Genomic DNA, 11,115 nt, shown 5'->3' with positions numbered 1-11,115 from the left:
GGAGCCTGGAGCCTGCTTCCGATTCTGTGTCTCCTTCTCTCTCTGCCCCTCCCCCCCTTCATGCTCTGTCTCAAAAATAAATAAAAACGTTAAAAAAATAAATAAATAAATAAATAAACCTGTGAGTGCAGGGATCTTTTTTCTGTTTGTTCACTAATGTATCTCAACTGCCTAAATATGTGCCTGAATGTATTAGCTACTTAATAAATATTTACTGAATATTTTACATAAGGTATGTTGGCTTCCTCTTTTGTTTTGTTTGCATGATTTTGTATTGCTGAAATTTTATTTTGATGGATTCAGTTTTGTTAAAATTTCCCTTTGACATTTAAATGTTCTGTTTCTTTTATATGTAAAATATTTCTCCATTATGAGTTGTACTTAGTGATTAGATTTAAAAATTTACTCTTTAATCTACCTGAAACTCATTTTATTAAAGAACGCAATGTGGTTTTTCCCAATTCTATTTATTGAACAAGCCATCCTTTCTCTACTGACCTATGTGTCTCGTTTAAACATATTTAAATTTTTTAATGCTTATTTATTTTTGAGAGAGACAAAGACAGAGTGTGGGCAAGGGAGGGGCAGAGAGAGAGACACACACACAGAATCTGAAGCAGGCTCCAGGCTCTAAGCTGTCAGCCTAGAGCCTGATGCAGGGCTCAAATTCACAAACCATGAGATCATGACCTGAGCCAAAGTCAGAGGTTTAACTGACTGAGCCACCCAGGTACCCCTAAACATATTTTAAATTCTTTCACACAAAAGGGTCTCTGTGCTATTTGTTTTATTTGTCTCATTAGTTATGTTTGTCCCAGTCTCTTCTTTGAACTAGAGGTTTTATTATGCAAAAAAATAAGGTTTTTTAAACAATCACTTTTAGCAGGCTGGAACCAGTGAAGATGAAGAATTAGTCCTGAATGTGGAGAGCCAAGGGAGGGACAGGGAATTCTCAGAGGACTGGGCAGCTATCCAGTCAGGACCTTGTGTTTGTCTTTCCAGGCAAGAGTCAGCCACAACATACACCAGCAACCCCAGAATCCCACCCCACACCCCACAATTTCATCCCTGGGCCTCTGTGTACATGTAATACAACTTTGGTTTTCTCTCCTGTTAATCTGTCTCAGGTAAATTTAATTTTTAGTCCATCTGGAAGACCTTAAAAGATATAAAAGGTTTTTCCTTCCTTCAGTTGGCATGGTCAGCAGGACACTTTAATTTGCTGAACACTGCTTGCTCTGGCTGCCAAAGCTGAGAGATTCTGGGATATCTGACCTATAGCTAGCAGAAGGTAAGATTTCTTACCATGTTGCCTTCCCAAATCTCCATCTGCAGGGTCCAGTGGAGCGAGAGTGGTGACTCTTTCTCTCTAAATTCAGATCAGCAGAACATGTTGTGCAACTGGTTCCTTGCGCTTAGTAATCCTTGGTAAAAAATTAGTAGAGGGGCGCCTGGGTGGCGCAGTCGGTTAAGCGTCCGACTTCAGCCAGGTCATGATCTCGCGGTCCTTGAGTTCGAGCCCCGCGTCGGGCTCTGAGCTGATGGCTCAGAGCCTGGAGCCTGTTTCCGATTCTGTGTCTCCCTCTCTCTCTGCCCCTCCCCCATTCATGCTCTGTCTCTCTCTGTCCCAAAAATAAATAAACGTTGAAAAAAAAAATTAGTAGAGTGATCTTTGGTTACTGATCCATTTCCTCCGAGAGATAGTCTTTTTTTTTCTTTGTGTCTTTTATGTTGTTTGTCATAAAAAGGAATTATCACAGGGCAGAGCACAGGTGTAGACCCTTTGAGCCTGCTATTCAAGCTGGTTCCACAGATTGATAAATTTGCGGTTCTCATCAGACCAGTGTCCATTCAGACAAACTTTTATGTGTATTAATGTGCACATGAGGCAAAAACAGTTGCTAAGGAACACTTTGGAAGCCAAAACCACAAAATTGGTGGGCAAGAGTCTAGCACTTAAAAGCTGTTAGAATGCTCGCTACCTAACCCAAAAATTCCTGGGTCAGAATAAGTTGATCAAGGAATGGATTAGATTGACACTAGGTCACCTGCCAAAACAAACTTCATGCATTGAGGTACACAAAAAACCCCACAAAATCCCCAACTCTGTGACATATCCCTCTCAGGTATCACCGTGACTCCAAGACACCTAAAGCTTGGCCAACACTATTAATGTGCATATAAGAAAAAGCAGATGAGGTTTTCCCTTTCATCTTGCTCTATGTCCTAAGATGTTGGCTTTGTGACCAGTCAGAATAATCTCTCTGGTCTCTGCCATCTGGAGGGTGCACTTACCACTTATCGAGGTACACCCCAGTGGCTCTTGGAATAGACTGGGGATCCAAGACACGTCTTTACAAGCAACACTCTCTCTGTTGGCCATGTGAACTCTAAGGGTTTGTCATAATGGATGCCAGCCCATAAGGGCCTTTGTTGTCCCAGACTTCATTGCTTGACAGTGCAGGAAAAATCCCATTCCAGTAACACCTGACCACTGTCAGAGATTTGCAGATCTGTGACTGGAGATGTCTCCCATTTGTGGGACATCAGAGACATAGTAGACACCACATAATTCTTAACCATCTGTGCAATGGAAGTCTTTGCATTCTTAAACTTTTCTTGGAGTAAAACTTAGGTCATGGGGGCTACATCATCTATGCCCTCTTTGGACACCTCTTGCATCCATGGTAAAGCCTGAAAAGTTGCCTCTGGGTCTTTCCACAGAGAGGTTTATTGGATTGTATAGGAACAATTGTGTTGCTACTGGAAAAACAATATACTAATGCTGATCCCACTTGGCAGTGGCCAGATGGTAGATCTTTTGAATAGGAAAAACTTCTATATTTGGAAAATTTTTTAGGCAGTTCTCATTCTAAGCAGCTTCTTTATTGGTATTTATGGGAGGATCAGTTTGTAAATCGCTTGGATTCTTAACTTCTGCAAGTACAAGTACTCCTGTTGCTAATGGGCATGTAATTGCTGCCCTGTTACAAGGTGTTCCACTCCTTTCTAAAGTTGCCGGTGCTCACTGTTCAGCCCATACTGATGAAATTGACATTGTATCTTTAGGAAATGGTAGGGCTGACAGCTGCTCAATACACAGTCCCACATGAACCCCCTTATCCTTTCTCCACCCAGTTTCTAATCCGACCTATATTCCTCACTGATATTAACTATCAGGCAAATGCCCAAATCTGAAAAGGACACTTGGACACAAGAGTGCCAAACAATTATCAGATGGATTATGTGTTAGGCCAAATGAGCTTCCTCTATCCCCTTTTCTTTTAACCTTTTGGCTTGCACTTATCTCCCACCAAATGGGACATAGGTGCAAACAGAATAATGAAAGAAATAAGACAATTGGTTTTGCCCTGACATCCACAAATTATTTCCAAGTGCACTACTTATAAACCTCACCAACTCTCTGGAAGAAATCGGTGTGCCCTGGGAAGATCTCCTAGACCCATGCTGGATTTTATAGATTTGCCCCCAGATTTGGTCTGTTCTCACTGGTTGATCATTGTCTGCATGTTTAGTAGATGGAGAGTGGGATCCAACTGGACATGCTGATGCCACAGCAGTTGTAAAGAAATTAATAACTGAGATTATTCCTTATTTTGGCATTCCTTCAGTGACTGAGTTAGACCAAGGAACTCACTTTACAGCGGAGATAAACCACGGACTTGCAAAAACTCTGGGCACTCATTAAATCACATACCTCATATCATCCTCAATCAGAGCAAGTGGAACTTAAAAATATTTACATAAAAAAGACCTTAGAGAAGATCAGTCAAAAATTGGACTTAAATGGCCAGAAGCATTGCCCTTTGCCCTTATTAATACTCCAAAAGGAGGCATGGATTGACCCCTTTTGAAATAGTGTTTGGTGGTCCAATATCTACTTGCACCTTTGAACTTTTCATTCAGGGATGAAGTGAGAAATTTTATGATATGACTAACTATATAAGGATTAACTTGTTTACTTGAAGCATACCATCAACAAGTAAAAGAGGCATTGCCTCCACCAACTGATGGGTACTTTCAACAAGGGAAGTGTCTACATCAAGGTCTTTAGAATAAAAGACATGCTGGTACCTTGTTGGGAAAGGCTCTATGAGGTGTTAATGACAACCTACATGACATCAGAATATAAGAGAAATCTTGCTGGATTCATGCAAACTGTACCAAATAGACCCAGATCAACACCTGCAAGGCAACTGGGAGACCATGTCCTACAGGTGACCTGAAAATAAGGCCAAGTCCCAGGTCCCAGAAGCAACATCACCATGATGTAGACAGTTTTTCCTAAAAGCACTGATAAAGAAACTACTCTTTTACCTACCCCCTCCTTTTTTTTAAACTCCTGGACTTATATATTTTTTAATACTAAAAAAGTATATGTATATACTTTTTAATCCTTTCTCCTATTTTAAAGATTATTTGTTGGGAGGCTGACTGAGGAGTGCTTGTCTATCCTACTTCCTCTCTTTAAGTCTCCACTATAGGGTCCTTTCCAATCTGTGTCTTGCTCTTACTGACCCTCTGTTTTTCAATACGTTAGGCACGGACCAAACACTTCCTTATGCCAGTTTACCAAACCCTGCCACATTAACAAATCAGTCTGACTGTTGGCTATGCCAACATCTAGATAATGGAAAAGAACCTGAGCTAGTCTTTGCTCCTGCAGATGTGAACCCCTGGTTGCCTGAGCATGGAAGATGGACAGATGACAAGGTATGGTATTCACAACCAGAAGAACATCATTCTGCTTCTTTCCCTGGTGAGCTACTTGGGCTCCAGAAAATCTCTGCAGAATCTCAAGGACTATCCCTTGTCAGAGTAAAGGCAATAGCTGAAAAATTTCCCCTTTGCATTGAAAACAGACTTGTCACTGGACTTTTCCTGGGAGATACACCAAAATTTTATTGCAACCAAATCCTGTGGTTTGATACTAAAAATAGCATTTTTAAACTTAGCAAGGAAATTAAAAATAACTCTAGCATAGACATTTGCCAAATCACCAAATGTTTTATACATCAACCCTGTACAATACAGGATACCTCAGCTACCCCCTTGTTAGACTACCCAATTCCACAAACTATATTTGAGTCCATCAAAACTCTGGATGCACTTGGCTAGGTGACAAAACTAAATTTATCGCTGCCAGAACTAAACTACAGGCCTCCTACATCACCTTTTTAGCAACCTGTTCTGCTCTCATAGATTGACAGGATGTGAAAAATGGAGATGTGTGGATATTCACATTATCAAAGGACACAGAACACTCCACACTTTGAAAGTTACAGGTTCAAATCTAACTTTGTCATAAACCACACTGGTCTCTTTATGTTATGTGGCAATAAGGTCTACAAAGTTTTCCCACCTAAATGGTCAGGATGATGTGGACTTGGATACCTGGATCTTTTTGTCACTAAGTACTCCACCCTAAATGCCAGGCAAATTATAAACTTGGGCTTCTTTGTTCATAAAATTGTGCTACATAAACATGCCCATTGTAGAAAATCCACTGTTATATCATTATTCCAAGTTCTTTTCAGCATTGAGGGTCTTATTCCCAAATATTGGAGATTATAAATTAGAAAAAGCAATCCTAGAACTCTCTATGGTGATGTAACAAGAGTTCAGTATCACTATGCAAACTTTGAAAATACTCCAATCAGAACTTAGCAGCGTAGCCTCTGTGGTACTCCAAAGTCATCGTGCTCTGGGCCCATGGACTGCCCTGCGTAGAGGAACCTGGGCGACATCAGTGGACAGTGTTGCTTCTCTATAAACCCAACAGGACAGATTAATCTCACCTGAATCTGTTAAAAGAAAGGATTCATGTTCTTCATTAGACAGATGAAGCACAGACTTTCTGCTGGACCCATCTATATCCAGGTTGAGGGGATTGGTTCAAGGGGCTGTGGGGAGGTATGCTTCCATTTGTTCTTCTCTGTTCATTCATCTTCATTCTAAACTGTGGTCTGTCTGCTGTTTGTAGATCTCTTACCTCATTTACTTCCCTGCTTTCTCCCTCCCCAGTCACCAGCTTGGCTTTAATATGTGAAACTTGCAGAGAAGTGTCAGAGGATGGGACTGTGGAGGCCCAGGGTAGGCCGCCCCCACATGTGCCACAATGGCATAATGATTACTTCCAATTAAAGGTACTTCAGAGACAGCCTGTGCAAGAAGGACACTCAGACTTTCCTCTGCCCCTCTGAGAGAAGGAATACATCTCCCATGTCAATACAGGGAAGGAATACCCTCCCTGTAGCAGGAGAGAAGGAGACACCCTTATCACCAGAGGTGGGAAATTTCTCACCAGAGGTGGGAAATTTAGGGCAGAAGAGGCCGTATGATAACCCTTGTTACTTTTTACTAATTTACCACCCCGGACCAAAATCTGTTTAGAATCCCTTACGAATTGAAGCTCCCAACATTAAGCTTTCTTTGTCCTGTCAATGCCTCACAGATTTATTATCTCTGTGTCTGAAAAGTATAAAACTGCCTGCCTTGGTCACTTCCTTGGGCCTCAATTTCATTATTGGGCTTCTGTGCACGCTTAATAAAACTTGGGCTTTTTCTCTTGTTAATCTGTCTCGTGTTGATTGAATTATTAGTCCAACTGGAAGAACTTGAAAGTAGAGAATTTTTCCATCCCTTCAAAAACAAGCAATGCTGCTTCAGGGCCCAGATGACAAGAGGAGACAGAGCTGAGATCAGACATGCTCATCTCTCCCAGCACAGTTATAAGCAAGAGAAAAGCAAGCTAGAACAAGATGATGAGTAGATTATTTTATTGTTTTGCTTCAGGTAGGGAACTACCAAAGAAATCATCTGTGGAATGGCATAGGAATCATTATCTGGGGTTCCCAGGGCATGCAGGCTGCAGACATGGGATCAGAGTTCAGAAAATGAGTGTTTAAGAAGGCACAGATTTCTGGATTCCAGGTAAGAAGATTCTTGAGAACATGGTTTGAAGTCTTCACTGAAATGTCTCAGCAGTGCAGGCAGACCCAAGAAAGATGACCTTCCTCCTTTCTGCTTCTATTTCTGCTCTTCTTGGCTCAGAATCCACTTCAGCAGCAGCCTCCGGATGACTGACTGCTCCCTCCACAGCAGCTGGAGCCCCCCAAGGGCTGGCTGCAGCAGTCAGAGCTCTGGTGCCTGTGGCGGTGGGATCTGCGTCGCCTGTGGTGGCTCAGACAGCAGCCACCACCCCCAGAGCTACAGCAGCCACCACCCCCAGAGCTACTACAGCCCCCGCCCCCAGAGCTACAGCAGCCTCCACCCCCAGAGCTGGAGCCACAGCAGGAAGAGACTGGAGGGCACTTTGGGGGACACTTGGGGGGGCACTTGGGGGCAGGACACTTGGGGGGGCATTTGGGAGGGGGCTGGCACTGCTGCTGGTTCTGCTGGCAGGACATCTCTGCAGGCAGGGTCAGGAGCTGAGGGAGAGTCACACAGTCAGACCCAGGACACAGAGCCCAGAGCCCCCCACCCCACCCCTTCCTGTTTTCAGTATCATTTCTAGCACCTTATTTTGAAAGTCTTGAGATCAGACATAAAATCATCTCTGACATTTTTATCACTCTTACTGGTGTACCACGTGTCTTCTTTCACACAGTCACATTTCAAACCCCATTTGTCAACAATGTCACCTCCAAATATATAAAGAAAGTTGATGCTTATTACCACTTCCTTGGTGTCAGAGAAAAAGACATGAAATAAATTGACCCCAGGCCAGCATTCATTTTCCCGTGTCACCAAGAATCTTGCAAACATCCAGTTTAGGGACCATTTTAGCACAGAAAGCCTCTTCAAGGAAAAAGCAAAAACATTCTCTCTTGGAAGGATTTCTGATATGTTTTTGGTTTTGCAGAATATAGAAAATCACAATTGCAAGGGGCCTTGGAGTTAATTTGTCCCAACCGACTCAATTTATAAATGAAGAAACTGAAAGGAAAAGAGGCAAATCCACTATCCCAGTGCTATTCACTAGCTTGTCACAGTTCCATTCTCAGACTCCTCGACTCCCAACCCAGTGCTCTAATCCATGTAGTCCCCCTCCCACGGCCTGTTTTCTAGGAACATCTCAGGGCTTCTCAGCTCCAGTGTGCCCTCAATTCCCAAGAATTCTTGTTGGAGTCTAAACAGATCCACAGGTGTCTCTGATTCTCTCTTCTCTTAAGTACCAACATCCTCAACACACTGTTCCTGCACTTGGGCCCAGCTGTATTTCCAAAACTATATTCCCACTATGTAACCCACTCTAGCATAATCTAGCCATCAATGTTTTTATTTCCTAACACCAGAGAAACATACCCAGCTACTGCTGTCTCTAAAACTCTAGCGTATAGCACACAAATCTTCCCAGTTGCTTTCGGTCTTTCTCACCGATCCCACCCTGGCCCTCCTGATTCAGATTTTCTGGGTCCTCATCCTTGTCCTTCAAACCAGAGCCCAAGCCTCTGTCCCCTGCTCTGTCTGAGCTCCCTCTGTAGAAGGCTCTGCTCTCTTTCCCAGGGGCACTTACCGGTGCACAGGCAGCACTGGGTCTGTCAGTACCTCAGGAGAGGAGTGCATGGAGGGGCTCTGTTCCCAAGTCCCTTTTATCCTGGCCTTGGGCTCTGCCCCAGCCTGTGAGACAGGACCTGGGGATGACAGGACCGCCTCCTGCCACCCACATGGTCCTGTGACAGGTGATGAGTGGCAGCTCCTCCCTGCCTCCCTCTAGGGACTCAGGGTAGCTCCTCCCAGCTAGGAAAGTACCTGTTTCCAATGGGGACTGTGGTAGGTAGAAATGGACATACTCATTTCTGGAGTCCTCTGCTGCCTTTTTTCTATGGAAAGATTTTCTATTCATGCTTAAGGACCTGGTCACACAGCCTCTCCTTTCTTTCCACCTTAGATAGTAATTTTCTATCCACACCTTTGTGGGTGGGTTTTTTAAAGTTTTTATTATAATTTCAGTTAGTTAACAAACAGTGTTATATTAGTTTGAGGTGTACAATATAGTGATTTAACACTTCCATACAACACCCACTGCTCCTTACAGCAAGTGCACTCCTTAAACCCCATCACCTATTTCACCCATTCCTCCCTTCGCCCACCATCAGTTTGTTCTCAATAGTTAAGAGTCTGTTTCTTGGTTTGTTTGTCTCTCTCTTCTTTTTTTTCTTCCCTTTGCTTGTTTGTTTCGTTTCTTAAATTCCACATATGAGTGAAATCATATGGTTCCATTTGGACCTTTGGATCTACATGGCTTGTGTGAAAATCTACAGGTCTAAGTTGGCAGGCGGGGGGGGGGGGGGGGGTGTGGTTACTGTATAGCATAATGGTTGAGAAAAGAGGCTTTAGGGACCTCACCAGAGTATTCAACTTCTTTGAACCTCACAGCTGGTGGGGAGGGGGTTGTGTTTGATACTGTCATCTACTGGGTAGAAGCCAGAGGTGCTAGTTAACACCCTACAATGTGCTCCCATGACAGAGAATTATTCCAACCAAAATGTCACTAGTGGTAAGGGCAGGAAACCCTGCTTTACTGCAGGAGATTCAGACTCTACTCACTGGAAACACCTCCAGGATTTCTTTTTTTTTTTTTTTTTTTTTTTTTTTTTTTTTTTAATTTTTTTTTTTTTTTTTCAACGTTTATTTATTCTGGGGACAGAGAGAGACAGAGCATGAACGGGGGAGGGGCAGAGAGAGAGGGAGACACAGAATCGGAAACAGGCTCCAGGCTCTGAGCCATCAGCCCAGAGCCCGACGCGGGGCTCGAACTCACGGACCGCGAGATCGTGACCTGGCTGAAGTCGGACGCTTAACCGACTGCGCCACCCAGGCGCCCCTGGGATTTCTGACTGAACAAAACAAACCTCTGAAGAATGTGATGAGATGCTGTGGAAAGAAATGATTAGTTAACTGATTGCCCAATCCAGCTTTCTTATCCAGGCTGGCTCCAGTCACAAGGCCTTTCTGTGACGAAGGGCCTAACCTCGACTCAATCCTTAAAAGTATTTCTGATTAATTGAGAGCCTCCCCTCCCTGGCACTTCCTCTTCTTCTGGCTGACCCAAGGAACCATGCTGCTGGCAAACTGGCGGGGTGGCATCAACACAGTGATGACCATTTGTGATAGCGCCTCATCTCACTACCCTGGAAGCCAACATTGGCCCTGACATCTGAGCAAACTGTCCCCAAATCCCTTCCTCCTAGAGTGTCCCACTTGAGTCTTTCCCACCACCCATCACTCCAACCTGCTCCCATCTGCCCTCCAGCATCCCTTCAGTCCTCAATCCTGCTCCTCTGTGCCTCCCCTGGCTTGCCCCAGCTGACCACTTCCCCACTTTCATTCATGTTTGTGCTCTCCCTCTGCCTGTCCACCCAACCAGCCTTTGCTTGGACCTGGACTTAGCCTGGCTTTGCAACCAACCTCATCTGATAGGCTGATTGTCATCTCTTCCCTGTACTTCTCTTCTTAGGAGTGACATCTCACTGCTAAAGGCAATGTATTTGTAGTGCTTTGTAGTATACAAGGTATATATAACTTAAGTGATGTATTTAATCCTCAGAGTGACACAAGCGTATTTTTCTTTTAGCCACATTTTATAAATGAAGGAAACTTGTGTCAGGGAAACTGCCAAAGCTAATACCTCTCTACTAGTAAGTGGTGGAGCTGGGGTCCAAATCCTGTCTCAGAATGCTTCTCCTATGCCCTTTCTATTCCTGTGTACTGGCTCACAGTTGCACACCTCCTGGGGCCTTTTTTTCCACATATTGAGCTCAGTTCCCCTCCCTTTCTTACACTGTCTGGGATGCCCACTAAAACATCTCCATTGCTGAATTTGTTCTTATCTCCAGAGCTGTTTGTATATTTTAATATGTTGTATATATTTTTAAAACATGTCCATTTTTATTGTGTTTTCATCTGCTAGAATATCAGTTCCTTGAGAATAATTATTTTTATTTCATTCACCAGTGTGTCCCAAGCACCCAGAATAATGCCTGGCACACAGTAAAAACTCAGTATTTGAATAAATGTTTATTGAATATGGGATAAACAGTGTGTTCCATTTCCACACAGTTGTGACAAATTATCCTCTTTATTTCTAGC

The 11,115-nt window shown here is 43.5% G+C and overlaps 1 long non-coding RNA gene across 1 annotated transcript; it reads right to left on the bottom strand.

The window, feature by feature from the left end:
• Nucleotides 1–6,783: 6,783 nt before the first annotated feature.
• Nucleotides 6,784–8,772, bottom strand: LOC123596702. The gene is made up of 2 exons (XR_006711813.1): nt 8,540–8,772; nt 6,784–7,451 (listed from the first exon to the last, which is right to left on the bottom strand). It is a non-coding gene; the product is annotated as an uncharacterized LOC123596702 (long non-coding RNA).
• Between the last annotated feature and the right edge of the window lie 2,343 nt (nt 8,773–11,115).

Source organism: Leopardus geoffroyi, chromosome C1 (assembly GCF_018350155.1).
Source record: "Leopardus geoffroyi isolate Oge1 chromosome C1, O.geoffroyi_Oge1_pat1.0, whole genome shotgun sequence".
Classification (NCBI taxonomy): Eukaryota; Metazoa; Chordata; class Mammalia; order Carnivora; family Felidae; genus Leopardus; species Leopardus geoffroyi.
Note: the sequence above shows the minus strand (reverse complement) of the source record. Positions and strands in the feature narration are given on the sequence as shown.